The sequence below is a fragment of the Aquarana catesbeiana genome, linkage group LG01 (genome assembly GCF_042186555.1).
Source record: "Aquarana catesbeiana isolate 2022-GZ linkage group LG01, ASM4218655v1, whole genome shotgun sequence".
Taxonomy (NCBI): Eukaryota; Metazoa; Chordata; class Amphibia; order Anura; family Ranidae; genus Aquarana; species Aquarana catesbeiana.
In genome coordinates this window covers 509,626,741-509,653,325 of record NC_133324.1, presented here as the reverse complement: position 1 = coordinate 509,653,325, position 26,585 = coordinate 509,626,741, and positions in this window count along the sequence as shown.

Sequence of the window (26,585 nt, the reverse complement as noted above, 5' to 3'; positions counted from 1 at the left end):
TGGTTACAGGTTTATCTTACAATGTCCAGCAATATATTCAAAACCTGTACTGCATTTGTTACATTGTAATAATTGTTTTCTTCTGTTTTTAGACACCAAATATAAATGATTGGAGTTTAATTTTAATCGTCTAGACAGTAGCCGATGGATCGGATTGCTTGTGGCCATATCTAATAGTTCATTTTTCACAGGGTCCATTGGTGCCCTTGATGGTCTACCGAGGCTCCCCGGCACGGGGGGGCCCCACGGTGGCGCGCTCAGTGTGCCGCTTTGGGGCAGCTTCACCCCCGTTATGGGGGTGTCCTGGGCCAGTACACCTGTGGAGACAGTTGTTCTGCGCACTGGACCTTTCCTTCGTCCAGTGCATCCGCCCACTTCCGTGCCAGCAGCCGTGTCGACGTCTGACGTCACTGCGTAAGGCGCAGTGACGCCGCATCGGCCGGAGGATTCCCATTGGAGACTAACGTGGGTCTGGATTCAGCAGCACAGGTGATGCAGGGAGACTTCAGCTGACTATCCCCAGCACCTGTGTCAGCTTGTTTCCCTCTCCCTCTTCCTACTGCCTTAATAGCATGGCCTTAATTGGCCCTCCTTTGATCCCTGGGCGTATATATGCCTGACTGTGTGAGCAGTCATTGCTACACAGCCAGGAAACGCCGAGGATCTCTGCGAATACCAACTCACATGTTTACTGCAGGTATTTACACAATACTCATTTTTACTTATCCTTTGCACTTTTACAAGTGCAATGTTTGTCTTGGGGCAGTGACGTTTTGTTCACTTAACCCCATACAATACCTCCAATGTATGTATTCTCATTGCCACTTATTATTTCTATATTTCCTTATTCCACTAGATGTCCGTCCCCATCCATTAGGGATATCCCCGTGAGCATTGTTGGACCGCCCGGGTGCATCCACTGGTCATATCCACTTAGCACGGATTTTCCAGCATTCATTTCAACCATATGAGAGTGTTTTCCTCAAATACGTGTACATTTCGAAAATACGGCTAAGCAATACCCAAGTCCCGACGCTCTGTCTACTGGTGTGTGAAGTAAAAATATAAACACTGCTATGTAAGTACAGGCTACTTTCATTTACCTTACATGTACCATAATCAATCAGTTTGTTATAATAGATGGTGTATGTTAACATGTATTTATGTTTTTCTTTCAATAGAACTGAAGCAGCACGTCTGTTTTAACCCCCGAAGAAGGAAACATACATATCTTAAAAATCCCTCTTTTTGCTCTCCGAAACATGTTGGGATCCTTGGTACATATGCCCCACTAGTCGAACTTTATGTTTTGATCTGTGGTGCACTCCAAGCTCAGCGGCTGATTCCTTTTTTTTTCAGGTGTTCTATTCTTCATTGTTTTTAGGTGATTTTTGTATAAGATACTCCTGTATTGTATATTACTACTTTTTGTATTAATAAAAATATATACTTTTTTATCTATGGGTATACCCTTACTTCTCTCTGTGTCCGCAATATCCTTGGGGCTTTTTTCTTTTCTCCACATAGCCCTGTCCAGCGCGGCCAAGACATTGCCTTCCACATGCTGGTAGAGAGCCGGAATCGCCTTCCGTGAGAAAAAGTGGTGTTTGGGAACCTGCCACTGAGGAACCGCACATTCCACAAACTCATGGAAGGGGGCAGAGTCTACCAACTGAAAAGGTAGCCGTTGAAGTGCTAGCAATTTTGCCAGCTAGCATTCAACCGCTGGACATGTGGATGGCTGGGAGCAAACTTCTTTCTGCGGTGCAGCAGCTGCGGCAGGGAAATTTGCCTGGTACAATCTGACGTTGGTGTACCGATAGCAGATTGCCCGCAAGTACTTGGCTGTGACACACCTAATTGTACACCTTCATTCCTCTCAGTGCAGGTTTCAGAGGACTGAAGGTATAGTGGGGTTGGAGATCCTAGCTGATGAGGAGCAAGGAGAGGTCCTCTTTGTTCTTTGGTGTGGGTCTTTTAGGTACACTTGCCAACAAACTGCACGTCAGGTCAACATATGTCTGGTCAAGCATGTGGGGCCCAAGCAGGAGATGTTTTGGCCATGCGAGATACGCAACATATGTTGCAAATAGCAGCAGTGGGATCTGATGCACTCATCTCAAAAAAGGCCCACACCAAAGAACTTTTGGAATAACGCGCAGAGACAGCAGCGCCCTGCACATGCGGAGCTCTGCGGTGTGATGCAGTCAGTGTGCTGCCCTTAGGCTGGCCCCTGGAGGGCATCCTGCCTCGTTGGTGATGTGCATCCTCCTCCTCTCTCCTATCAGGCACCCATGTGGAGTCAGTGACCTCATCATCCCCTCCCTCCTCATCACTGGAGCAAACCTGGCAATATGCTGCAGCGGGGAGAACATGACTGCCCGATTGCTGTCCTTTCTTGGACACCCCCTCTGTCTGGGCTCATGTTACTGCCTTCCTCTAGCTGAGTACCATCATCAGAGCCTTCAAAATGCTGGGCATCCTCCTGGAGCATGTACCCAACACTGTGGTCAAACAGTTCGGGGGACTCCTCAGGAGGACATGGTGGGGCTAGGGAAGGAGTGACTGATGCCATTGAGCCGAGGGAAGAGGCCGTGTTGGCAGCTGCTTTGCCAGACAAAGTACCCTGAGCCTGGGTGAGAGAGGATGAGGAGGATGAGGACGGCTTGGTCATCCACTCGACCAAGTCTTCCGCATGTTGCGGCTCAACATGGCCAGCTGCCGAAAAAAAGGCCAAGCATGTCCCACGGCCACGTGCTGATGAGGATGCAACGTGTCCACGACCAGCACTTTTGCCTCTAGACACAGAGCCTGCTTGCCCTCTTTTATTGGCTTGTGACTGTCTGCTTCTCCTTGTTGGCCTTTTGACGTGAACGGCCCATATCGTTCGTAATTCCGCGAACGACCGAACACACAATGTTCGAGTCGAACATGCGTTCGACTCGAACACGAAGCTCATCCCTAGTCACAACCCTCCAGCTTGTGTCTTAGAACAAGAGGGAGGTGAACCCTCCATCAATCTACATGTCCCCCTTGTGTTTAGCTGGTTTGTGGGCATGAAAGAGGAGGGAAGGAGTGGGCTGTCATTTACCACTGTGTATACGCCCACATATGCGACTCTATAGTCACATAGGCTGCTCAGATGTGATAGGGAGGAAATGCTCAGCATAGAAACTCACTGAAAACTGAGCATAAAATATGCAGAGCTGCCAACACTGCTCTGCAAAATCCCTAGCTGCATTGGCGACTTGGACAGAATGGGGAGATATAGAACAGCAGGATCAACCAGGTTTTTGTTTGCAGAATACAGAAAACTAATCTTTTAGTTACTGAGTATGAACAGCATGTACAGTAATACACCATTTATTGATAGTGTTTTATGATATGGGTTTAGCAACATTTTAACTGTGTGTCTAGAGTCGATAATCTGCGCTAGTGCATGCTCTACTGAATCTTGTATAGTAGCAATAAACAGATGAAAGCACCCTGCACTGAAGTACAGCATTATGTATAACCTATTTAATCAATAATATCTGCTTTAATAACTTGCTGACTACAGTTTTACTGCTACAGGGCAGCAGCTATTCACCGGATCACGTATACATGATCCTCACTCTGTGTGTGTTCAAATTCATATGAATAATATGAAATACATGGGTTAATATAATATTCTACAACAGTTCCCGAGCCGGGGGCGGGCGCTGGTGCTGTGATTCGATCCAGCACCGATCTGTCATCCTGTCCACGTCCTGGACCAGCTGATTGGTTCATGGAACAGCATGTGGAACAGGCACAGGAAATCATATGCAGCAAGAGGCAGGGAAAACTGCCCAGCAGTGCATAATCCTGGAGGGATAGTTGTAAAGCAAACTGCAAAGCAAGTATTGTATAAAATGTCAACTGACCTCTGAAGAGGGATCCACTGCAGAGTGCTCTTCAGAGGGTAAAATATGTATAAATGTGCCAAGTGTGGTGGCGATTACCTTATTGGTGGGAATGAAAGGGTCTCAAGGAAATGTATGTGTGGCAATGTAACAAACCATAAAAGATGATTGCAAAAGTTGCAAAGTAAAAACTGAGAGACAAAATATAAACAAGAGGCGGGTAGCCCAAAGCACTATACACATTGTCACTGATTAGCTAGTAGGTGCAACTTGAAGCAGCCATGGGTGATTGCTGGGACACTATAAAAAACAAAAAAACAAAAGAGAAAAGACAAGCGCAACCTCTATAGTGTAGTAAACAAGGTGAACAATGTTTATTAATGATTAAAAACATACTCGCAAAAGGGGAAGCTTGTGGTAAGTCAAAGCTGTTGCCTCCGGAGCCGCTGTGGAATCCCCCTGCTTCAGTTGTGAGCAGGGGGAGAAGAGCACAAGGAGGGAGATACTGCTTCAGGAAGACAACCAGGGATGGATGCCAGAGCCTGGATGGAGAGGATGCCTGACACTGCTGGGAGTGCGCTGGGAGATATGCTTTGAAATACATCCCTGTCGCTTCTTCTACAGCCTATCTAAAAGTGGCTACCCGCTGAAAATAAATACAGCACTATAGGGGTGAGTCCAGGAATGGCTGCAACTGCGCACCAGGAGGTTCAAAAAGCCACAGGTGCTGGTTACAGGAGCCAGCTTGAGCTGCAAATGGCAGTGCAGGAGCAAGGGGTGAACTACTTCACATGTCATATACCCTGATAAGAGCAAATAATAAAGTTGTGGCTGTGTCATTGTAAAACGTATATGTGTGTGTGTGTGTGTATAATATATATATATACATATACATAGTATTCACCCCCCCCCCCCCTTGGCTTTTTTTTTTTTTCAAATATAATTTTTTTTTTTTTTTTTATTTAGAAATGCCCTACGTGGGCTTTAGACAATAAAATACATACATATATATTAGAAACAACTGGGGAGGGAAGGGAAGGAACACAATCTACTTCATCACGTGGAGGGAGAGAGAGGCAAAGTTCATATACACTTCAAACTTATCTTTATATATCTAGTGACAAATACCTCCCAACTAACCGCTGAGAGGCGAAAGCCCCCCTCATCAATAAATCCTCCAATAGGAGGCGGCAGAGGAAGGAAAGCCTCAGTCATCCTCCGCCTCCTCCCCCACCCCACCTGGGCGGAGCCTCATCGCCCGAGCCGGAAAATGAGGGGAAACAAAGGGGGAGAGGGGGTATGGGGTGGGTTGCAGGGATGGAGGGGTATGGGCCCTGGTTGATTCGGGACGGTCCTGGAGTCCATGTTCGCTGGGGTATTGACCTCATCAAGACGTTCTAAGGGTGATGCCTTCCGAAGAGAGAATGAATTGGTGCCAGAGTGCTCATGTCTTGTTATATTTTTCCTGTTGATTTCTCGCAGTGAGCACCAGGTCTTCCATTTTACTAATGTCTTCTACCCTCCGGATCCAACTCGCCACCGTGGGTGGGGTTTGACTTTTCCATTGAAGTGGGATACAGGGTTTAGCGGCATTTACCAAGTGGTGTACAACAGACTTTTTGTATCTTTTAATTGATACTATGTTTACATGCAAAAGGAAAAAGGCCGGGTCGTCTGGGATGTTATATTCCGTAAACTTCTGGATAGTTCTGACTGTAGACCAGAAATGGGATAGCTTCGAACAGGACCAAAATATATGCAACAACGTACTCCTTTCCACCCGACATCTCCAGCAAAATGCTGAGGTGTTCGGGTAGTATGTAGAGCATGTGGGGTTAAATACCACCTTGTTAGGAGCTTATAATTGGTTTCCTGTACTTATGTACAGATGGAGGATTTTAGGGCAAACATTATGATACATTGAGTCTGGTTCGAAGTAAATGTACAATTCAGATCCCTCTCCCACTTGCTCAGGAAGGTCAGGTGTGTGATATCCGTCGGGGCAATTAGGAGGTTGTACATTATGGACAGCGTTCTCCGGAGTGTACAATCTGCTGAGCAGTAGTCTTCAAACATAGTTAAGGGTTTGATAAACCCTTGCGGGTTAGGTATAGATGTAAGAAAATGTCTTAGTTGAACGGCAGTCCAGAATGGCAGTTTAAAGGGGACTGTTTTATTGCTTAGTGTCTCTAAGGAGGGCCAAGAGTCATTTCAGGAAGTGTCGTGCTTGCGTGCAATTTATGTTAGTTAATGTATTCTTAACTTGGGGGTCCAATCCTGAAGGAAATTGCGGGTTCCCTTTAATGGGTATAGCGGAGAGTTAGGTGTGGATTAGTGACTGCGTGAGACAGGTTTGTGACCCTACACGAAGCGTTGTCCCTATCAGTGGGTGTTTCTTTGCCGTAAGATGTTCATAACACCAAACAGCTCCTTGCAAGGACACCTGCTTTTGAGCTTGTTCCACGTGCATCCACAGTTTCAGATCTTGATGACGGGACCAGTCTATAATTCTACCTAGATGTACATCCTGGTAGTATTTCTTCACGTCTGGGATGGCTAGACCTCCATTAATCTTAGGTAAGATTAATGGAGGTCTAGCCATCCCAGACGTGAAGAAATGCTACCAGGCTGTACATTTAGGTAGAATTATAGACTAATAGGGTACTGGGTAATCTTGGTTTTATTATTTGCCCATGTGAATCTGTTGAATTGACTGTGTACCTGTCTGAAGAATGATGTGGGGATCGCAGTTGGGAGTGACTGTAATAAATAGAGGAATTTGGGTAAGATGCACATCTTAATAAGATTAAGATATGCCAAACCAGGAATGGAGGCCCTTATGCCATGATTCAAGTAGGGTCCGGGTTTTAGTTAGTTAAGGGGGAAAATTCAAATTAAAAGGTATGGATTAGATTAGTTTGGACGGAAGTGCCCAGGTATATCAGGGCTGAAGATGTTCATTTAAAATTAAAGTTGGAATGAAGTGCTTGCATTGCAGTTTGCAGAATCTCTATGCCCATGGCCTCCGACTTTTTGTAATTTATTTTAAGGTTGGATATGTTTCCGTATTTGTCAAATTCTCAGAGGAGGTTTGGGAGGGAGATTGCTGGCTTTGAAAGGGAAAATAGCAAATCGTCCGCGTATGCGGAGACCTTGTACTGGGTATCTCCAACCACAAGGCCTTGGATGTCTGGGTTATTCCTAATTTTACATAAGAATGGCTCCAATGATAGGGCAAAAAGGAGTGGAGACAGCGGGTAGCCTTGTCTAGTCCCGTTCGTAATTGGGAAGGGGTCCGAAAGAATTCTATTCACTTTAACTTGTGCAGTAGGGGTAGAATATATTTGGGCGATCCATCTAATCATCGTTTTGTTATGGAAATGATTAAGAGCTCCAATCGAGCTCAAGGTTATCTGCTGCTGTCTCTAATTTGAAAAGTGTTGATATGCATGCATATAAAAGTAAACACACTGAGACACGCTCAGTTTCGTTACTGTTACACTTCTAATTTATTCAAGGCGGTGTTAATGTTTTATACACACAAATACGTCATTGCTATGTCAGTCTAATAGGTACATCTCATTGGTTAAGATAGAAAAGAAGATGGATAATTTTCATAACGAGGTTTGGCTCTCTCTGGTCTTATCTCCAGTTCCGCATTCTTTTGATGTGTGGGAGGTAGGGGGTAATCGCCATCTTGAGAAAATATAGGAACAGAGCAAATCTGTATACTTATATAATGAGTAAGGAGAAAAATATGTATGCACATAAGAAAATAGACATTTTCAGATTACTATTATTATTATCTACATCACATTCCTTCACAATCCCCCCTAAAATGACTATTTTCTCTTTTCTGTCCCTAATACTAAAGGTCCTACTTTTTAGCCTGGCCCTTCTCCTCAGCAACTCTTTTAGGCTGTATATAGAATTGGGCAGCAACTGTTCACTTCCCTCCTCGATACAGCTGGAGAGGTGCAGTCAGGCGCTATCTATCCCTATAACCCTATAGGATTGTGAGATTATGGACAGGGAGTGATTGTAGAGGAGTGAAGGGTTTGTCATCTTCCATCATAAGGGGGTCCTCTTCTTCTTGGTGGAGAAATGTAGGTGTGCTATTGTCTACAGCCTTGCTCATTAACTTTTTTACAAAAGGTAGAATACAGCATATAATCAGGGCTAAAAGATCCAGGATTATTAATACCGTTACCCGTATCTGGGCGAACACCTTCTGCCACCCACTCATCCAGCTAAAATATTGATCCCATGGGTCTGTGATACCTGAGTTCTTCTTCAACTCTAGTGACAGATCTTCTAATTTCTTTATAGCTAAAGTAACCTTACCATTTGGGCCAATATTATCAGGAATGTATGTACAACAGGTTCCCGTTTTTTCCTATGATTTTACAAAACACCTCCTTTCCCAGATAACACCATGTCTAAGGCCATCCGGTCCTGGAATGTCATGTAGGAAGTGGGGGCTAACTGATCAGAAATTCCCTGGAGGGCATCTTTAGAGTAATTTACAAATCTCTGTTGGTTATAATATGTATAGTGTCAGGTCACCTAGACCTGACACTGGGTGACAGATGCACACCGTTGGGATCAGGAGTGCACTGCAAGGTAGTGGACCCTACGGGTGACTGCTGCGGATTGTACCTTGGGAGGTTCAGGAAGCAGGTCTACTGGATCACTGACACAGATCCCACTGGGAGCTAGAGCATAGATTCCCCAGGGCGCGGAGTCTAAGAGCCAGCAGGTGTTCACCAGAGCCTCTAGTGGTGAGGATGGACTGCGCTGCAGTCTGGCTCCAGGTCGCGGCCCCCAGGGTCTCACAGCTCACGCTCACGGTAGACTACAGGAGCAGAGGAAGGAGGGAGCTGGCTGGAACATCAGGGTCACAGGCAAACAGGGATGGCCGGGAACAGGCCAAAGTCGGTAACAGAAATCAGATGTAGGAAACATAGCAAGTACACACATAGGCTAACACACAGTGGTTGATCAGCACTGCTGGCTTGCAGTGCACAGGTTAATATAGGGTTCCCTGATAGGGCCTGGGGTGGGGCCATGCTTAGAGGGGAGGTTACAAAAGCAGTCAGGTGAGGGTCAGCTGGTCTCTAGAGATGAACACATGGAGACAGGTAAGCTGATCGACAAACTCTATTGCATAACCATGACATGTAGTTAATTCAATCTACATTCTTGCTGACAGTTGTTATGGGGATCAAAGACTCAAAACCAGCTTTTACCTGATCCCTGCCTTTAAACTCATCAGGGACCCCCCTTGTAACCCCTATGACATGTATGTATACATGGGGATCAAAGCTTCCGGAGAGAGCTGCTCGCTTCCTCCTCTGACTGTGTGCTGGGTCAGTGTATGTATCAGGGGTATCTTTGGTTAGGATATGGGGGCTTTCTATTTTCATCTTTTTTGTCTAATGCACTCTGTGGTCGCCCAGTCTGGCCCTGTGTTCCAACCCACTGGCCCCCACAGAAACCACAACTCTGTCCCCAGTAACTGTATGTATGGCATACATATATGTCCTTACCGTCAGGGATATCACTGTACCAATGGCATCACCATGAAGGGTCAAACGGACAAGGTACTATGTCACCGTAATCTAAGGTAAAGGTGGTCACATGTGTACCTGAAGAGTTACACCAAAACGTAATTATGTTATCATTTTTGTGATGGCCACCTCCTGGGCCCCTCTCCCCTAGATCAAACAGAAAAAGGATATGCAGCACCCGAAAACACGCTCTCCTGCAGTGATAAGCGTGCATTCAGGTGTTCTTCCTGGCCAACTTGACTGAGGTGGCTGTGGTCAGCAAAACTTGGAATGGACCATCATAACTTGGCTCAAGGATCTCCAGACAGTAGTTGGTGTGTTCCTGTATCTAATTCAGGATCTGGAATGGAAGAAAACACCTGGACATGCATTCAGGTTAATTCTCGTGATAATGTGGTTACATAATTAGTCAACACATCAGACTGTAACTGTAACTGTTGTGGAAAGTAACAACCAAGTCTGGGAGCTGAACCAAACAAAATTTCATAAGGGGATAGGGCATGTTTCCCCTGGGGGTGTGTCTGACACTGAACAGGGCAATGGGCTAACTGTCTGGCCAACTCATGTTAGTCTCTTGGGCCATCTTTAACATCCTGTTTTTAGTGTCCCATTCATCCTTTCTACCTTCCCGCTACTTTGAGGGTGGTATGGGATGTGTAGTGCCAACTGAACCCCCAGTGCTGCCCAAATCTCTTTAGTAAGGGTTGTTGTTAGGGCTGGTCCCTGATCTCTCAATATCACCTCTGGGACCCCAAATCTACATACTATCTCACTCAGTAATTTCTTAGCTGTGGTCCTGGCAGTCATGACCACTTCCACTAGGGCGTATTCGAATCTGCCACTTCTTGGCACTTGAGAATGATCAATTTGCATCCTCTGGAATGGGGTATAGGGCTTTTGCCAGGTGCTTCTTCTGTGCATTCTGGGTTACATTTGGTGCAGATAATGCATGATCTGCAGAAGCTGTCGGTCAGTGGAGTAACTCTTGGTGCAACACTTGTTGATAAGAGAGTTCATAAAAGTCTTTGTCAAGTGGGCAGCTCCATGTGCCCATTGCACCACGGCTGGGTACATACTCCTGGGTAGACAAGGCTTCTTGTTGCACTCGAATAGTCCATTTCTGAGAGTTGTTCCTCTCCGTTTCCAGCTTTCCTTCTTATCCGGACTTGCTGTTTCCTGTAGTTCTTTTAGATAAACTCTGTCCACTGGGAAAGTCTGTAAGGTAAGCACGGGGTGGTCTTCTTCTACCACCCTGCTGTCCACTTCCCGCGGACCACCAGCTGTCTGTTTGGCAGCTGTATTGGCTCGATGATTGCCTTAAGCTTCTTTTGAGTTCATTTTGTCGTGTGCTTTTACTCAGAATAGTCACTTGGGTTGGGAGAAGCAAGGCATCAATCAATTTTTCACAGGTGTTCCTGCAGCCATCAGGAATCCTCTGTCCTAGATAACACCATAATCATGGGCAATGCTGAAAGCATATCTTGAGTCCATGAATGTTGGCTCTTTTTCCCTCTGCCCATTTACGTGCTGTAGTAAGTGCTTATAGCTCTGCCTCCTGTGTAGACATCACCGGTGTTAAGGCTTCAGCTTGTAGAACAGTGTTTTCAGTGGTGACCGCGTGTCCTGTGCGGTCACGGGGGTAACAAGTCAAGACTCTACTCCTCCTCCTCCTTTCCCCCCTCGAGAAGTGGAAGAAGGGTGGTAGGGTTCAGTGTTTGACAACTTAATAGAGTAATGCTGTCCAGTAGGAGGGAACACAGGAGTCTCAAGTGTCTGGTAGTGGACAAGTGTTTCGGCTGGATCTTGGTTGAATATGGCAACAACGTCATGGGGAACAAGCAGAACGAGGCAGTGTCCGAGGACCAAGTTCAAAGTTTTGTCAAGCAAGTCTTGTGTAGCAAATCCAGCTCGCAGACACAATAGGCCTCCTCTTGCTACCGCATCCAGCCGACAGGAATAATATCCTATGGGGCGTAGGCTGATGCCGTGTGATTGGGTGAGTACACCTGCAGCATGTCCCAGACGTTCGGATACAAAGAGCTTGAGCGTTTTGTCGTAGGCTGGGAGCCCTAGCGCCGGGGGTGGCGCACTCAAGGGTTTCAAACTTTAGATATTTCTTCAGGAGACATCTGGAAGGGTCTGATTGCAGAGCATCAGTAGGAAGGCTTCTGGAATCCATGCTCTGCACTAGGAAATTAGTCCAAGGAAAATGACAGGTGTTGAGCACCACTGCAATTTGGGCTTTGAGGCTCTGCAGCCCTGGTTGGCAAGATAGCACAACAGGCTTTCTGAGGTGACTTCAACAGGGGGTAAGTCAGCTACACAAAGGAGAAGGTCATCAACATGTTGGAAGAGAATCACTTCCGGGTGTTCCTCTTGTCATGTGTCAAGGATGATAGCCATAGCTTTTGCAAACTGGCTTGGAAAGTTCTGTGCCCCTTGTGGCACAACGGTTTAGGTATGTTGCCGTTTCTTTCCGTGGATGAATGCGAAAAGGTACCAGCAGGAGGGGTGAGGGTGGACACTGAAGAAAACGTTTGTAAGGTCCACCTCTGTGAGGTACTTTGCAGTCAAAGGCATCCACAGTAGGTACCTGGTTCTCTTTTTAGGATTCTCTTCTTGGGGTTATTGTGGTTTCCGGGGCAATGAAGCGCCCTCTTTTAGCTTGACTGAAACTGGTGGCACCTTTTAAGTGACCGTTGTCTTCCGGTCCTGTGGACCATAGGCACGCAGGGATTCTGTCAAGTACTTCCTGCAGTATTGAACCTGAAGTTTTTGCTTCATTAAGTGTCATCAGGAGAGGCTGAGAACACAAAGCAGATGAGTCTTCTAAAAATAGGGGAGTATGTAACTTCACCCCCCCTTCAGGCGTGTCCTGATTGAGGCCTGTAGTCTGGACAACACATCAGCTCCTAGTAGATTCAAGGGACATGTAGAGGACACCACAAATTTGGCAAGCAAATCAGGAAGTGGACTGGAGCGGGGCACCCCATCCATTCCTACGCAGGAAACATCAATAGTGGAAAGGAAAGAATTATCAGGCAGGTCCACAGCCCTCAACACGCTTCTGGCTGTACCCGTAGAAAGGTGGTAGGTTTTCCTTGTATGGGTAACGTGACTTTTGCTAAGGGTCCCCCGGTTCCACTTGAGGACACTGCCATAAGGGGTGACACGGGTTTGCCCATTTCCTAGTGAGAGTTGGGGCGTGGTGGTGGTGGTTCATGTCCCCGTTGCCCTGCATAGGGTTCCCTGCCTCGTCTGGGACATCTTGGGGCTCTGCATTCTTTCTTTATGTGGCCCCGTTTCCCACAGTTGTAACAGGTGATCCTTTCCCTGGTATTGGGCAGTGGTGGTGGACGAGTGTAGGTGGGATCTTCGTCATGGGTTACCATGAGGGGCGTTGGTTTTTTACCTTTTTGATTTTCTATACCTCTGGCCACCAACAATAAATCAGACATTTTCATTGAATAGTATTCAGGGCGGGCCACCATCAGGCCTTTTCTGATATCCTCTCTGAGCCCTGAAACAAAAGCAGTTGATAACATGTGTGTGTGTGCCTTTATGAGTCTAGCATGATACTTCTTCACAGACTCCCCTTTATCTTGGGTAATATCTTGGATTGTGGTCTTCTGATCCGTCAACTTCTCCTTTGCCCAGTCGTGGAGTTGTGCACAGAACTCCACGCCTGAGGTGTAGGAAGTGGCACTTGTCAGGCAGGCATCATTGAAGGCCATCTGCATGACTGGCCAAAAGACATATCCTGCTTTGATTTGGCATAGGCTGATCAAGTCTCTCCAGGCAGCTGAGTAAGTTTCTTGTATTTGCACTATCCTGTGGTAGAAGGGAATTGGCTGCTTCTCTGGGTCAGGCAGACTTGTCACTAAGGCCGCTGCTTGTGATAGAGTAAAAGCGACATACATCACTGGTGCCCCTTCTGGTAACCGAGACTGTTGTTGGGGCGGGGGCTGACAAGAGGCACTGTTCTTTACGGTTGCCAGCATGTGTTTGAGATCCTCTCGGAACTGAGAGTCTGGAGCCGGATTGGGGGTTAAATCAGTGGGTGGCCTTGCTGCCTGCTGTCGGGCTTCCCACTCAGATGCTTCTTCATCATTAACATATCCAGCCTGGGAATGTGATGCTCCCGTATTGGGGAAGACAGGTGTGTGGTATGAACCATCTTGGTCTAAAACAGGGAGGGCTGGGTACAGGCTGTTTAAGCTTACTGGGTGTACCAAGATGGCCGCCGGCAGGAAGTGCACTGGACTGGGTAGAAAGTGAAGGCATGGGTGCACTAAGATGGCCGCCGGGCTGAGTTGTCACAGTGGGTTGTGCTTGGGTGGTGAGAAAGGAGTGGTTGTTAGACGGAGGGCAGTGCTGTCCCTCCCCTCCTTTGTTTAAAGTTCCAACATATCATCAGCTATACATACATAATACAATCGCCATCTTTCTTAACTTCCTTTATCCAATTTTCTTTATCACACAGGATTTTTCTCCCTGTTTCTTCTGCAACATAACTTTCGTCACTTCTTTCAACTTTGTTAACTATTTCAACATCTTCTTCTCTCCTTCTTTACAATATCACTTTCATTACAATATCACTTTCTGTTTCTCGGCTAACGGCTTGAGAGGGGAATACATACAACCAAGGAGTTAATATTTTTCTCAGCGTTCTTATCAGCAAATTCCTTCGGTGTGGGCACATAAGACTAATGTACAGTTAATCTCAGAACAAGAACAAACACATCAGGGGTAGTGAGGAGCAACGGCCCGCGACCCAACAGATCCCCCGGGCAGCCCCCCTCCCCCTCTCGTGTATATCAAACAATAAACCACAAATACAATCACGACAGGACATTACACCTGCCACTCTTCGAACTGCAAAATTTCAGCAGGCTAAAATAACCACAAGGGCAGACCACCCTGCAAAATAAACACGTTTATAGACGTTTGCCACAAGGGAAACAATCTCATGCCAGAGGCCAAAAGCTCATCTGGAGATGAGACTACCCATTCACACATGTAGCACTTCAGGCTGCAAAGCCAGCAGCTGAAATTCCCCTCAAAGGTTCGTCGAACCTAGAGTAACAAGTCTACAACGTTTGCTACACGGGAAACAATCTCATGCCAGAGGCCAAAAGCTCATCTGGAGATGAGACTACCCATTCACACATGTAGCACCCTTAGACTGCTGAGTTTCGTAGCCCAAAGAATGGCAGACAGTGAACAAAGAATACAGTCAGCAGAAACCCATTGGCAGGTTCGTTAAAACAACCTCAGGCGAGGAAATACCTGCCTCTAAAACAGTCTCAGCATACCGACAGAATCCAGCCGTCAACCGAAAGATAAGAGAGTCGTACAGTGGTAAGAATATCAATCAACTCACCGGTACTGTTAGGGCTGCGCAAACCCCACTCTCATTAATCAGTTAACGCCCGAATGCTTGTCGCGGTATAACTTCGACCGTAGCCTGAGATCCCGGGTTTTGGCACCATCTGTTATGGAAATGATTAAGAGCTCCAATCGAGCTCAAGGTTATCTGCTGCTGTCTCTAATTTGAAAAGTGTTGATATGCATGCATATAAAAGTAAACACACTGAGACACGCTCAGTTTCGTTACTGTTACACTTCTAATTTATTCAAGGCGGTGTTAATGTTTTATACACACAAATACGTCATTGCTATGTCAGTCTAATAGGTACATCTCATTGGTTAAGATAGAAAAGAAGATGGATAATTTTCATAACGAGGTTTGGCTCTCTCTGGTCTTATCTCCAGTTCCGCATTCTTTTGATGTGTGGGAGGTAGGGGGTAATCGCCATCTTGAGAAAATATAGGAACAGAGCAAATCTGTATACTTATATAATGAGTAAGGAGAAAAATATGTATGCACATAAGAAAATAGACATTTTCAGATTACTATTATTATTATCTACATCACATTCCTTCACAGTTTCCCCTAGCCCTATATATTGAAGAACTGTGAACATATAATCCCAATTAACCCTGCTGAAGGCTTTTTCCGCATCAGTATTTATAAAGACGGAGGGCGTGTGGGTCTGGTTGGCTATTAGATTCAGTACTTTAATTGTACTGTCTCTAGCTTCCCTAGTGGGGATAAAGCCCACTTGATCTAAGTGGACCAGAGTTTGTAGATGACGGGCTAGTCGGGTCGCTAAAATCTTGGCAAACAGCTTAATACTGACACATAATCACACACATAGGTTGGACTTGATGGACTTGTGTCTTTTTTCAACCTCACCTACTATGTAACTATGTAAGATCTGTGTTTAAAAGGCAAATCGGCCTGTAGCTGCTGCAAGCTGTGGGATCTTTACCTTCCTTTGGGATGACCGTGATATGTGCCTGCATAGTATCGCTGGAGAAGGCTGCCGTGTTCCCTATCTCATTAAAAAAGGTTACCATATGGGGGCCAAGGGATGGGAGTAATGTTCTGTAGTATTGAAGGGTAAGGCCATCTGGCCCAGGAGCTTTACCAGGCTTGTAGGTATCTGGGCGGAGGATAAATAGGCCTATATCAGGAGTTGTGCTCACGTTGGGGCCAGTAAATTATACAGGGTTTCATAATATTCCTTAAAGGTGTTAGTTATTTGATGTGCCAAGCTGACCTTCATATCTGTTGCTGTCTTAATATGGGAGATGTAGGTTTGCATCTTAATATCTTTGACTGCTCTGGCGAGAATCCACCCGCATTTGTCTCCTGATTCATAAGCTATGAGACTATCTTTTTCTAGCGCTGCTTTGGCCTTATAGCCAAGGAGGTCATTGATTTGATTGCGGAGGGAGGCAAGTTCAGCCTCCACCAGGGGGTCAGGGGAACTTTTATGTTGTGACTCAGTGGTATGAAGTTTGGCGAGGAGTAATTCTAATTGTTTTCCATTCTCTCCTTTTAATACGTGCGCCGTGTTTTATGAAGATACCCCTAATAACCGCCTTGTGTGGCTCCCATACCGATCCCAGGGTGCAGTCTACTGCTGTGTTAGTTTGAAAGTAAAATTTCAGTTCTCTAGTACCCTCCTCCAGGACTTCTGGTCTCTGTAGGAGGCTTTCATGTAAACGCCAGAAGCGGGTCCTATGAGAGGGGTTATTGGATAGCGTGTAGGTCAATGTTATAGGAGCATGGTAGGATCATGTCCTATGGCCTATAGTGGAGTTTTTAACAGCGTGTAGCTGGCCGTGGGGTATAAGGAAGTAGTCTATTCTTGTATATATTTTGTGGGGAGGGGAATAGAACATGTAGTCCCTTTCACTCGGGTGTTGAAGACGCCACACGTCGATCAACTGTGTTTCGTGTAAAGTTTTGGTGATTCGTTTATGGGCCCTTGTCGATATGGAGGATGATCCTGAGGAGGTGTCTACATTAGGGGCTAGAACGTTAAAGTCTCCTCCCAAATCAGTTGGCCTTCTTGAAAATTGGACAGTTTAGAGTGTGTCGCATAAAAGTATCCTGACAGTCGTTTGGGGCATATATGGTCGCTAACGTCAATTGCACATCCCCTATAAGACCCTTAATGAACGCAAATTGTCCCTCCCTGTCTATCATAGAATCGCGAGGGGTCCATTGTATTTTGCTGGATAGGAGGATAGAAGTCCCTCTAGATTTAGTTTTGTTGGTAGAATGATAGGTTGGGGAAATAATCTATTTTTTAAGGACTGGCAGACGGTCCTCTTTAACCACTTGACAACTGGGCACTTAAACCCCCTTCCTAACCAGACCAATTTTCAGCTTTCAGTGCTCTCACACTTTGAATGACAATTACTCAGTCATGCAACACTGTACCTAATATGAAATGTATGTCCTTTTTTTCACACAAATAGAGCTTTCTTTTGGTGGTATTTAATCACCGCTGGGTTTTTTATTTTTTGCGCTATAAACCAAAAAAGACTGAAAATTCGATAAAAAAAAAATTTCTTCGTTTCTGTTAAAATGTATTGGCAGAGTATTGCAGTGTTGCAGAGTATAGCACAGTGATGCAGAGTATTGGCGAGTATTGGCAGAGTATTGCACAGTGTTGCAGAGTATAGCACAGTGATGCAGAGTACTGCAGTGTGTTGCACAGTGTTGCAGAGCATTGCAGTATTGCAGATTATTGCCATTTTTTATATTGAGCAGCGCTGTGGGCACTAAACATCCAGCCCACAGCGCTGCCATCTCTCCCCCTCTCCCCCGCACTGTACCGATCGGTACAGAGAGGGGAGGGAGGAACCGGCGTCATGACGTGACGCTGGTTTGTTTACATGTGATCGCTCCGTCATTTGACGGAATGATCACGTGGTAAACGCCCGCGATCAGCGGCTATTTACCGTGATCCGTGATGCGCCGGGTCCGGTCATGGATGTTCCCGAGTGCGTGCCCCAGGGGGCGTGCGGGAGCAACATTCTGGAATGACGTCCATGGACGTCCACCCAGAACTAGCCGACCGCGCTGTTGCCATCTTTCGGCAATGACCCGGTCGGCAAGTGGTTAAAATGAGTTTCTTGAATAAAGGCTATATCAACCCGAGCTCGTTTTAAGTCATTCACCCACATACGCCGTTTCTCTGGCGTGTTGAGACCCTTCGCATTTATTGAGTATATTTTCAGGCTGTCCATTCTCAACCAGGGTAAAAAATTAAAAAAATTAAAAGGAGGGGGGAGGAAAAGGGGGGGGGACGGGATTTAGCTGCAGAGGAGTTACAAGAGGCCTCTACGGTGAGGTAGTATAATCAGTTCCTTTATTGGGGAGAATACAGCTTAAACTGGGATAGTTTATATAGTGGGAAAAACAAAACAAAAATAGAATTCAGGTCAGAGGGGAAAGAGAATAGCTACTAATGGCAAGCAATATGCTTGCATTTGCACTACTCAACCTACATCGGTCAAGGGATGTGCTGGCCTATGTGGGGGAGTAACTGGAGTAGGCTGCGGGGAGGTGCTCCCGACCCATCCCGTCCAGCCCGAGCCATGGGAGCTGCAAGTATTTAGTCCATCTCATCTTGTTTTCAGGATCTCCCCTCCCCTCTTTTTGGGGGTCGGGGGGGGAGAAGGAGGAGAAGGGGGCATCGACCCCCGCACCCGGGGTCTCCCCACGTGCCCCTGTCTTATATACAGGTAACCTTACCCTGGCTAACAGCGGGCAGACAGTATGTTGAAGCATTCAGAATCATTTCAGGCTGACATATATTTAGTGAAACCAACAGGAGTTCCAACGAGCCAAAAGGATTAGCATTTCTATCAACAAAATGCCAGTTATGAGTTTTTAGGTTCTTTGGCACCCTGGCTCCTGCCAGTTATCTGGCTGCATAGTATAAAACTGTTTGTTCAGCACACTACAAAGTGGGATACCCTTTATCCTACGACTACAGAGCAGTTTTAAGACCTGTATGACCTATTAGAACAAAGAAGACTATATTCAAAAAGATGTCCTGCATAATGATGACCTTCTGTGTTTTAATCAAACATATGCAGTATGTTTCCAGAGGTATTATAACATATTACAGTCCAAATCCACTGTAGTAAAAAATAAAAAAAGGGAAAAAAAAAACCATATAACAGGTAACAAGGCGCAGGGTGAACTAAAGGGGGGGGGCAGAAACCCGCCCCCACCTACTGTACTCGGGGTTCAGCCTCCTCGCCTCCCGGGCAAAAGGGTGTTGGTCTTCTCTTGAATGGCTGCATCTAGGAGCCATGTCCCCCCCCAGTCCCCAACAATGTCCCCAAAAATCAGGTTCTTTCGGTTAGTTTTTCAGATCCGTACAGCCACTCAGGTTTCACGTCTTGTCAGATCGTTTCATCTATGCGGTGGCGTCTTGTACGAGTCCAGAGGAGGGGGCCTGTGTTCCGCTCACAGCTAAAGCTACCCATATGGCATATGCAAATAACGCATTATCAGTATGATATCCCGAGGGTCTGTTCCCTCTGAGGGCGGGGGTGGGGTAATGGGGGACAGCTCCCCTCGTACTTTGAAATTCCATGGCAGGGGTCAGGTACTGCAAAGTCACGGCAGTGGGGCACCTAAGGGAAAGTCATATAGTGATCTCCTAGGGGCTCAGGGCGGAGATGTAAACACACATAAGAGGGAGAGGCAGCGGGGCAAGGTAAACAATGAGAATGGAAGTCTCGTGATCTTCGGCGCTGCATCTGCAGTCTCGGCTGGAAGTTCCTCTGCAAGGGCTGCGGGCCGGATCAGCCTCCCGACTGTGAAAGGAACATCAGCCAGTTCTGTATCCTGACGGGGGCCGTGTCCAGGAACGTGAATAGAGACGGTAGGTCTCTTGGAGAGCGGATGTTAAATGATTCCTGGTCTCTTTTGAAAGTCACTGATAGTGGGTACCCCCAGCGGTAGGTGGCCACCTGCCGGCGGGCCATCTCCAACACCGGGCGGAGCATGGCTCTTCTCTGTAGAGTAGCACGGGAGACATCTGGCAAAATCTTAACGATCGCTCCATCTAAATCTATGTCTCCCGCTACCCAGGCCTTGCGATGATAGATTCTTTATAGGAGTAATGATGGAGGCGACAGATAACGTCCCTTGGTCTGTTTGGGTCCTGCGATCTCGGTCCCGGTGTTTCAGTGAATACGATCGAACTCCCAGACTCTGAGGGACCGAGTCGCCTGAGAGTCTGCGGAAGATGGCTGTGGTAGTAGCGGCCAGGTCCTCTGGTCCTGTCGCCTCCGGAAGGCCGCACAGACGGAGGTTGTTTCGTCTGCTTCTGTCCTCCATTTCCTCCAGATGTAACATCGTTGCGGCATCTTGGAGATGTTCCAACGCCAACACCATCCTCTCTAGGTCGGTTACCGAGGTCTCTCCCGCAGTCAGCCTAGTGGCCAAGAAACCTAGTTCTCCCCTCACCTCCTGGATATCCTTGCGATGCTGTGCCTCCAAACGGCCGATGAGGGATTTCCATATCTGCCTTAGTAGGAAGGGCTTTAAGAAGCGCCCACATCTCGGCATCTCCTCTGGCTCTTTTAGAGCTTAGTAGCGGGGTCTCAGATCCCGATTGTAGAGCAGCAGGGACATCGGAATACGAGTCTAATTCCAGCGAGGCGGCTGGGGATGCCGGCCGGCTTCCTTGGGCCTCGCTCGCCTCTCCACGTGGTTCCGCCATCTTAGGAGCAGAGGGGGTGAGCCGGGGTTGTGTCAGAAAATGTTCTATAGTTCCCCCAGAATTGTTCGGTCTCGATTGTTTAGTTCTCCCCTTTGTTCTCCTCTTCTTAGAGTACATGCCTTGATCAAAGGGTGGATTTTAGAGCATAATAGGCTCAGCTAGCCGGGAGAAGGTCGGGAGCTCGAAGTAAAAGCGTCCTCACCCAGCCATGTCCAGGCCACGCCTCCTCCCCCTTGGCTTTATACCTATTCTGTTACATTATATGTGATGGATCAGAACACAATAGTCTAAGTTGGTGAAGTAAAATTAGAAAAATATATACATAAAACAATTTTTCAGAAATTAAAAACTGATAATGGGCATGTGCGTATGTATTTACCCCCTTTGTTATGAAGCCCATAAAAATTCTGGTGCAACCAATTACCTTCAGAAATCACATAGTTAGATTGCACACAGGTGGATATCATTTTACTAAGTGTCACATGATCTTTCATTACATATACACACCTTTTTGAAAGGCCCCAGAGGCTGCAACACCTAAGCAAGAGGCGCCACTAACCAAACACTGCTATGAAGACCAAGGAACTCTCCAAACAAGTAAGGGACAATGTTGCTGAGAACTACAAGTCAGGGTTAGGTTATAAAAAAAAAATATCCAAATCTTTGATGATCCCTAGGAGCACCATCAAATCTATCATAACCAAATGAAAAGAACATGGCACAACAGCAAACCTGCCAAGAGACGGCCGTACGCATAAACTCACAGACCGGGCAAGGAGGGCATTAATCAGAGAGGCAGCACAGAGACCTAAGGTAACCCTGGAGGAGCTGCAGAGTTCCACAACAGAGACTGGAGTATATGTACATAGGACAACAATAAGCCGTACGCTCCACAGAGTTGGGCTGTATGGCAGAGTGGCCATAAGAAAGCCATTTCTTTCAGCAAAAAATAAAATGGCACGTTTTGAGTTTGCGAAAAGGCATTTGGGAGACTCCCAAAATGTATATAGAGGAAGGTGCTCTGGTCTGATGAGACTAAAATTGAACTTTTTGGCCATCAAAGAAAACGCTATGTCTTGTGCAAACCCAACACATCACATCACCCAAAGAACACCATTTGGGACTGGGAAACTGGTCAGAGTTGAGGGAAAGATGTATGGTGCTAAATATAGGGATATTCTTGAGCAAAACCTGTACCACTCTGTGTGTGATTTGAGGCTAGGACGGAGGTTCACCTTCCAGCAGGACAATGACCCCAAACACACTGCTAAAGCAACACTTGAGTGGATTAAGGGGAAACATGTAAATGTGTTGGAATGGCCTAGTCAAAGCCCAGACCTCAATCCAATAGAAAATCTGTGGTCAGACTTAAAGATTGCTGTTCACAGGCGCAAACCATCCAACTTGAAGGAGCTGGAGCAGTTTTGCAAAGGGGAATGGGCAAAAATACCAGTGGTAAGATGTGGCAAGCTCATAGAGACTTATCCAAAGCGACTTGGAGCTGTGATAGCCGCAAAAGGTGGCTCTACAAAGTATTGACTTTACGGGGGTGAATAGTTATACACATTGACTTTTTCTGTTATTTTGTCCTATTTGTTGTTTGCTTCACAAAAAAAAAAATTTTCAAAGTTGTGGGCATGTTCTGTAAATTAAATGATGTAAAGCCTCAAACCATCCATGTTAATTCCAGGTTGTGAGGCAACAAAACACAAAAAAATGCCAAGGGGGGTGAATACTTTTGCAAGGCAGTGTGCGTGTGTGTGTGTGTGTGTGTGTGTGTGTATACACACCAGTTGTATTGGAATAAAAAAGTATAGTAATTGCATATACATTACAAAAGCGCACAAATAAATATGTATATTTATCTCTCTTGAGACCATACAATAAAATTCAATAAAAAATAGAGAATAGAAATATTTTGGATGAAATCAGAGACAAAGACTGGGTACAGCGGTCTGGGATAGAAACAAGTAGCATATAGCATATAATATGGTGTATGAACAGAGAAATATCTGATCACCTACGTACCTACAGTAGAAACAAAAAGTCTACACACCCCTGTTAAAATGTCAGGTTTCTGTGATGTAAGAAAATGAGACAAAGATAAATAATTTCAGAACTTTTTCCACCTTTTTAATGTGACCTATAAACTGTATAACTCAATTAAAAAAACAAACTGAAATATTTTAGGGGGAGGGGGAGTAATACAAAAAAACTAAAATATTGTGGTTGCATAAGTGTGCACACCCTCCTATAACTGCGGATGTGTTCAGAATTAAGCAATCACATTCAAACTCATAGAAGTCAGTACATACCTGCCATCATTTAAAGTGCCTCTGATTAACCCCAAATAAAGTTCAGCTGTTCTAGTAGGTGTTTGCTGACATTTTCTTAGTCTAATACTACAGCAAAAGCCATGGTCCGCAGAGAGCTTCCAAAGCATCAAAGGATCTCATTGTTAAAAGATATCAGTCAGGAGAAGAGTACAAAAGAAATATGGAGAAAATATGGCATGACAGTGACATTACCAAGAACTGGACGTCCCTCCAAAATTGATGAAGACAAGAAGAAAACTGATCAGGGAGGCTGCCAAGAGGCCTACAGCAACATTAAAGGAGCTGCAGGAATATCTGGCAAGTACTGGCTGTGTGGTACATGTGACAACAATCTCCCGTATTCTTTATATGTCTGGGCTATGGGGTAGAGGGGCAAGACAGAAGCATTTTCTTACAAAGAAAAACATCCAAGCCCAGCTAAATTTTGCAAAAACACATCTGAAGTCTTCCAAAAGCATGTTTGAAAATGTGTTATGGTCTGATGAAACCAAGGTTGAACTTTTATAATTATTATATAATAATTCCATAATTCCAAAAGATACAGTATCTCACAAAAGTGAGTAAAACCAGGGCTGCCATCAGGGGGGTACAGCCCATACACTTGTAAGGGGCCCGGCTCCAGGAGGGGGCGGTACAAATGCCCATTCTCTTGTGTGCTTTGTCCCTGATCCTGGACCATATCAGCAAACAGCTCGTAATCCCCGGCAGGACTGCCCTCTTGTTCCTCCCTAATCTCTGGACAGGCAACCCCTGCAGGATAACGGCAGAGCTCCAGATGGGAAAGTGTAGGCAACAGGAGTGTGCGGGCTTTGAAATCTTAGGGGAAGAAGCTGGTACTTGTCACTCCGGGACGCCTGCTGCATGCTCAGCCCAGCAAAGCACTCCCGACCTCCCCTCAGCCCCTGTCAGCAGAGTGTAGAGCTGGGGTTCCACGGTAGGATAATGAGCATGTGGGGGAGAAGCAGCTGGCTAAGTAGAGGATGTCTCTGAGAGAAGAACGCCATGCTTCCCGATCATTCTGGTCAGTGCTGGCACCCAGGGCAGGCTGAACTCCTTCAACTATGGCATCCTGCTGGCCATTTTTAGTAGGATATGTGCTGGGCAGAGCTTCTCCAGTACTAACCCACAAGCAGGGAGTGATTGTTGCCTTAGAATGTCCAAATTATGTCCATCTTATACATTATATTTAATATACTGGATAGACTGGAAGTGAGGGGAAATCTCAGTATATTGCTGGCTATGTCCCCACTGAGATTTCCCCTCACTTCCTGTCTTTGGTGTCACCAAGGATGGGGGAGGAGGAGGACATTGGATTGGGGGGTGCGGGTAACTGGAGGAGGAGAACATGGGATGGAGGAGGAGGAGATGGGAGAAGGAAGACATGGGATGGGACTGGAGGAGGAGAACATGGGATGGGACTGGAGAAGGAGGAGGATATGGGATAGGACTTGAGGAGGAGGAGGATATGTAATGGGACTGGAGGAGGAGGACATGGGATGAAGGAGGAGGAGAACATAGGATGGGACTGGAGGAGGACATGGGATGGAACTGGAGGAGGAGGACATGGGATTGAGGAGGAGGACATGGGATGGGACTGGAGGAGGAGAACATGAGATGGAGGAGGAGGGGATGGGACTGGATGAGGAGGAGGACATGGGATGGGAGATGGGACAGAAGGAGGAAGACATGGGATGGTGGGATGAGACTGGAGGAGGAAGAGGACATGGGATGGAGGGAATGGGACAGGAGGAGTAGAAGGACATGGGATAGAGGAGGAGGATGACGACAACATGGGATGGGGGGATGGGACTGGAGAAGGAGGATGAGACTTGGTGGGGCAGCCAGTGGGTGGATTCGGTGGGATAGCAAGTGGGGGGGCCCTGGGGAATTATGGTGGTGAGGCCCAGGTGGGCCCAGGCCTAAAGCTGTGTAAGGGGCTCCAAAATTTCTGATGGCTGCCCTGAGTACACCCCTCACATTTTTGTAAATATTTGAATATATCTTTTCATGTGACAACACTGAAGAAATGACACTTTGCTATAATTTAAAGAGTGAGTGTATAGCTTGTATAACAGTGTAAATTTGCTGTCCCCTCAAAATAACTCAACACACAGCCATTAATGTCTAAACCGCTGGTGTTAAAGTTTTGAACGGCACAACCAGAGCCCAGACCCAAATTCGATTGAAAATCTGTGGGGTGATCTGAAGAGGGCTGTGCACAGGAGATGGCCTCACAATCTGACAGATTTAGAGTGTTTTTGCAAAGAAGAGTGGGCAAATATTGCCAAGTCAAGGTATGCCATGCTGCTAGAATTATAAACAAAAAAACTGAGTGCTGTAATAAAATCAAAAGGTGCTTCAACAAAGTATTAGTTTAGGGCATGCACACTTATGCAACCATATTATTTTATTTTTTTTTTATTTTTTACTTCCCTCCACCTAAAAGATTTCAGTTTGTGGTTCAACTGAGTTGTACAGCTTTTTAGGTCACATTAAAGGTGGAAAAAGTTCTGAAATTAATTTTCTTTGTCTCATTTTTTTACATCACAGAAACCTGACATTTTAACAGGAGTGTGTAGACTTTTTCTATCCACTGTGTGTGTGTGTGTGTGTGTGTATATATATATGTGTGTGTGTGTGTGTGTATATGTGTGTGTGTGTATGTATGTATGTATATATATATATATATATATATATATATATATATATATATATATATATATATATATATATATATATATATACATACAGTTGTGCTCCTGAGTTCACATACTCTGGCAGAACTTATGATTTTTTTTTTGGCCATTTTTCAGAGAATATGAATGATAACACAAAAACATTTCTTTCACTCATGGTTAGTGTTTGGCTCAATCCATGTATTATCAATCAACTGTGTTTACTCTTTAAATCATAATGGCAACAGAAACTATCCAATTGTCCCTGATCAAAAGTTAACATACCCCATTTCTTAAAGCGGAGGTCTGCCCACCTCTGCAAAAATTAAAAGCCAGCAGCTACACATACTGCAGCTGTTGGCTTTTAATAACCGGACACTTACCTGTCCTGGAGTCCATCGATGTCAGCACCTAAGCTGTTTCCATTAGGTTTCGGGTGCTGCTGCCTCCATTGTGAGTAAAGGAACCCAGCAGTGTAGCCTTGTGGCTTCATGCCGGGAACCCTACTGTGCATGCGCTCGGCTCGGCTCATCTCTCCTACTGGCCCGGCGGCCGGGGAAGGAGGGAGGAGGAGGAGGAGGGAGCCTGAGCGGTGATGCAAATATCCACGGTTGAGGCTCCCGGAAGTGGGGACAGGATACCTGTGAAAAACAGGTATCCTGTCCCCCCTCCCTCCTGAAGAGGTGCCAAATGTGGCACCGGAGGTGAGGAGGAGTACAATGAGCGGAAGTTCCACTTAACATCAATGACAGCTTGAAGTCTTTTGTGGCATTTGTGGATGAGGCTCTTTATCTTCTCAGATGGTAAAGCTGCCCATTCCTCTTGGCAAAAAGCCTCCAGTTCCTGTAAATTCTTGGGCTGTCTTGCATGAACTGCACGTTTTGAGTGAGATCTCCCCAGAGTGGCTCAATGATATTGAGGTCAGGAGACTGAAATGGCCACTCCAGAACCTTTACTTTATTCAGCTGTAGCCAATAACAGGTCGACTTGGCCTTGTGTTTTGGATCATTGTCAT